Source organism: Pagrus major, chromosome 9 (assembly GCF_040436345.1).
Source record: "Pagrus major chromosome 9, Pma_NU_1.0".
Lineage (NCBI taxonomy): Eukaryota > Metazoa > Chordata > Actinopteri > Spariformes > Sparidae > Pagrus > Pagrus major.
In genome coordinates, this window is record NC_133223.1 from 33,802,378 (window position 1) to 33,807,133 (window position 4,756).

Consider the following 4,756-nt stretch of genomic DNA (forward strand, 5'->3'; position numbering starts at 1 on the left):
ACAAGGTTATAGAAATGCAATGTTAATCATAATAAGCAGATTATTACTCGTCGGCAGGACAATGTGGAGTCTAATACTATAGCTCACTCATTGAGACTGAGACCGACCCACCGAGGAAGCTAGCAGTCGATGTCAAGGACTAATTAAAGGCTAAGTCAAAGAAGTGAGTTTTGAGTTCAGATTTAAAGGCGTCAATAGAGCCAGATTGTCTGATATCAGCTGGGAGGTTATTCCAGAGGAAGGGGGCCGACAGGAGAAAGCCCTGCAGCCAGCCAACTTCTTCTGAACCCTGGGAACCATCAGGAGCCCTGAATTTTGAGAGCGTAATGCACGAGTAGGAGTATACGGTATAATAAGATCTGACATGTACGACGGGGCAAGGCCATGTACAGTTTTGTATGTCATCAGCAGCACCTTAAAGTCTGATCTTATATGTATTGGGAGCCAGTGCAGTGAGACTAGGATTGGTGAAATTTTCTTGTACGTGCTAAGACTCTATCGGCAGCATTTTGAACCATCTGAAGACTTTTAGTGCTCCCATGTGGAAGACCCGAAAATAAAGCATTGCAGTAATCCAGCCTAGACGAAACAAAGGCATGAATCAGGATCTCTGCGTCAGCCGTCGATAGGAAGGACCTAATTTTAGCTATATTGCTCAGGTGGTAAAAAACGATCTTGGTAATTTCTTTTATGTGCTGATGGAAAGAGAGGGTAGAGTCAAAAGTAACAGCTAAATTCTTAACAGTTGAACTTTGAGAAATAACACAATTGTCGAGAGTTACTGTCACGTGATCAAAGTGGTGTCTCTGTCGAGGGGGAGCAATGACCAGCATCTCAGTTTTATCCGAATTTAGGAGCAGGAAGTTTTCTGACATCCAGTTCTTCGCTGCACACAGGCAGGTCTCCAATTTTGTGATTCGAGATTTATCATCAGCTTTTATGGGCACATACAGCTGAGTGTTGTCCACATAGCAGTGGAAATGTTTTCCATAACTCCGAATAATTTGGCCGAGAGGTGAAATATATAAAGAGAAGAGCAAAGGGCCCAGAACAGAGCACTGGGGAACTCCATACTTCACATCAGTAAATATTGATGTAGTACTATTGTAAGAAACACATTGTGTTCTTTCGGACAGGTAAGATTTTAGCCAGGCTAGAGCCAGGCCAGAGATGCCAAATTGACTTTCAAGTGAAAGTTGCTGGGACACAACTCTTTCTAAGATTTTAGAGAAGAAGGGAAGGTTAGATACTGGCCTATAATTATTCAGAGATCCTGGGTCAAGGTGTGGTTTCTTAAGTAGAGGCTTAACCACAGCAGACTTAAAACTAGCAGGGACAACACCTGTCATGAGTGATAAGTTAACAATATTCAACATTGTAGGTCCCAGTGCTGGCCATAGATCCTCAAACAGTTTTGCCGTAAGGGGGTCCAGGATGCAGGTAGTTGTTTTTTTTTTTTTCATTGGTGTGATTTCATTGTGGCCTATTTCATATTTTTTGTATGAGAGCTGCTTTCTGTTTTGTTTAGCTGTGACATCAATATGCTGTAAACAAATCTGCAGGTAAACCCTGAGTCTTAGGTAGGTTTACTGTACTGCCCTCCACAGAGTGTATCAGTGCAGCAATTTAGAAAAAGTGACACAACATTCTGACTTTCCTTTCTGCAGATGTTTAAGTGCCTAAGACCTTTTTTGTATGAAAGCTGTTTTTTATTGTGGTACACAGCAAAATGTTTTGTTTGTTTTTTGGTCTGAGGAATTCTATGCTCAGGATTTTGCTTATAGTGACAAGTCTTGGACTCTTTATTATGTATTTGTTTACAAAGGTAGCTTTTCATGTTGTTAGTTATTCAGAATATGCTGAAGTCCACAAACATTATTTTTGTATTAGAGCTGCTGGTACAGAATTCTATATTTTTGAATGAAAGCTGTTAGAAGTCTATTATTGTTTATGTTAGTGATTCAGAATATGCTGAAGCTGTATTAATTTGCTACATGTAGGCGATGTCATCCACCATTAGAATTTATCCTCAGGGGCGGCTATTCAAGAAACAGGTGGAGACCCTTCAGCATAAAAGCAGGAGCGCAGAGAGAACTTGTTTAGTTCTCTCCCGGGACCGAACTCACTGTTTATTGGTGTTGCTGCCTTGTAGAACCCAATAAACTAATTTGTACCGTGCCATGAACATGCTGGTCAAGTCAGCCGAAGTCGAGTGCAGAGGTCCGCTCACCAAGTCTGGAGTCCGCCAGCCCCCCATCAGAGCCTTTATGGACGACCTGACAGTTACAACGATGTCAGTGCCGGGTTGCCATTGGATCCTTCAGGGCTTGGAGAAGATCATCACCTGGGCTCGGATGTGTTTCAAGCCTGCAAAATATAGGTCCCTGGTGCTCAAGAGAGAGAAAGTGACTGACAAGTTCCACTTCTCTCTGGACGGCACCCAGATTCCATCGGTCACCGAGAAACCCATCAAGGCCTTCGGCAAGACCTTTGATTGCACCCTGAAGGACGCTGCATTCATCAAGGCCACAAATCAGGAGCTGGAGGCGTGGCTGACAGCAGTGGACAAGTCGGGTCTGCCTGGTAAATTCAAGGCTTGGATTTACCAGCACGGTATTCTCCCCAGGATTCTGTGGCCCCTGCTTGTGTACGAGTTCCCAATAACATCAGTAGAGGGCTTCGAGAGGAAGATCAGCTGTTACCTCTGTAGATGGCTGGGCCTGCCACAAAGCCTGAGTAGCATTGCTCTGTACGGGCAGAACAACAAACTGAAGCTCCCCATTAGCAGCCTGAATGAGGAGTTTATGGTTACCCGTGCAAGAGAGGTGCTGCAGTACAGGGAATCCAGTGACCCGAAAGTCTCCCAGGCTGGCATCGTAGTCAGGATTGGGAGGAAGTGGAGGGCGCAGGAAGCAGTCGAGCAGGCTGAGTCACGCTTGCGTTACAGCGTGCTGGTCGGCCCAGTGGCATCTGGACGAGCAGGGCTTTGTAGCATTCCAACCACACGCTACGACAAAGCCCTGGGCAAAGACAGATGCAGACTGGTCCAAGAGGAGGTGAAAGCTGGTGTGGAGGAACTGCGTGCTAGCCAGATGGTGGGGATGTGACAGCAAGGCGCATGGACGAGATGGGAACAGGCAGTGGACCGCAAGATCTCCTGGTCCGAGCTTTGGCAAGCTGAGCCTTACCGGATCAAGTTCCTGATTGCGTCCGTCTATGACGTCTCAGCCCATCCAACCTCTTCTGCTGTGGCAAGGTTGACACATCATCATGTCCTTTGTGCCTCAGAAGAGGAACGCAAGAGCATATCCTCAGCTGTTGCCCAAAAGCCATGGGAGAAGGACGCTACACTTGGAGAAGCCTAAGCCCCAGCCAAGGGGGGCAGTGGGACTCCTTGGAACCACACCAGACTGGCAGATGAAGGCTGACCTGGGGAAGCAGCTCAGATTCCCAGAGCACATCGTTGAAACCACCCTGAGACCAGACATAGTTCTGTTCTCAGATTCAATAAAACAGGTGGTCCTACTGGAGCTGACAGTTCCCTGGGAGGAGCGCATGGAAGAGGCCAATGAGAGAAAGCATGCCATGTACGCCGACTTAGTGGAGGAGTGCCACAGACGGGGGTGGCATGCCCGGTGTGTGCCAATAGAGGTGGGCTGTAGAGGCTTCGCAGCGCGATCTCTCTGCAAAGCATACAGCCTGCTTGGCATCACAGGTGCACGCCAGAGAAAGGCCATCAAAACCACCACAGAGGCAGCTGAGAAAGCCTCTAGATGGCTGTGGATCAAGAGTGGCGATCCGTGGGTACATGCTACTTAGACACAAGTCAGGACTTGATCAATCCTGGCTGGGTCGCCTAGGTAAGGGTGTATGATGTTGAAAGACCCGAAGCACCCAATGACCCTAGCTTCCATCACTGATGATGTGTCTAAGTGCATCAATAGATGCATATTTAACTAAATAACTGCCTTGTAGAGCCCAATAAACTCCTTTGTACCAGACTCTGCACCTCTCCAGTGATCTTCTTTCAACATATTTCTTGACTCCTGCCTACACTGAAGACTACTGGTGTATGACCAAGTACCAGGACCCTTCTCGCCCATTTCCCGATCCCTCGGGACTCAACACATGTTAACTCGATCCCTGGTAACTCTTAACACAATAAGTGCGTTTATAAAAGAATCCATCAACAATGATGGAAGATGACCTGAAATTTTTAAATGCCACACTAACATTCATCCTGTATTTGACCGTTTCCAGTTTCAGGAGTTTTGTTCAACAACTTTATTTTACATACCTAGAATCTAACTGTTAACATTACACACATTCACACATACATAGCTTAACATACCTGTATTCTTTCTGGTGCTTAGTGTCCTTTTGGACAGCTGTGTGGCCACAGTCCTTCTCCCGACAAAACTGTCTGTCTGACATCCAACTTCTCTGGTGACCTTCTGCATCATGTCACACTGGCACTCTGTCTCTGGTGGTTGGAAGGTTGAAATTACTTGTCTGATGAGTCAAACTTACTGATGCATATGAGTAAAAGACTGGACCTTCTAAACAGTAACACCGTGACAAAACAGGATACCAAAGTGTGGACCACAAACTTTACAATTACACATAACCAGCCTCCCTTTTCTATTGTGGGGTATAAAACAGCTGAGGATTATTTTTTACACGACTGTAACATGTAAACTGCATACATTAAATAACATGACAACTCAAAGACAAAGTTGAATTGCCTCCTTTCTCT

General features: G+C 45.8%; 1 pseudogene; it reads left to right on the forward strand.

Moving 5' to 3' along the window:
- Window positions 1-2,180: 2,180 nt before the first annotated feature.
- LOC141002044 (uncharacterized) lies at window positions 2,181-3,819 on the forward strand (annotated as a pseudogene).
- Window positions 3,820-4,756: the final 937 nt, after the last annotated feature.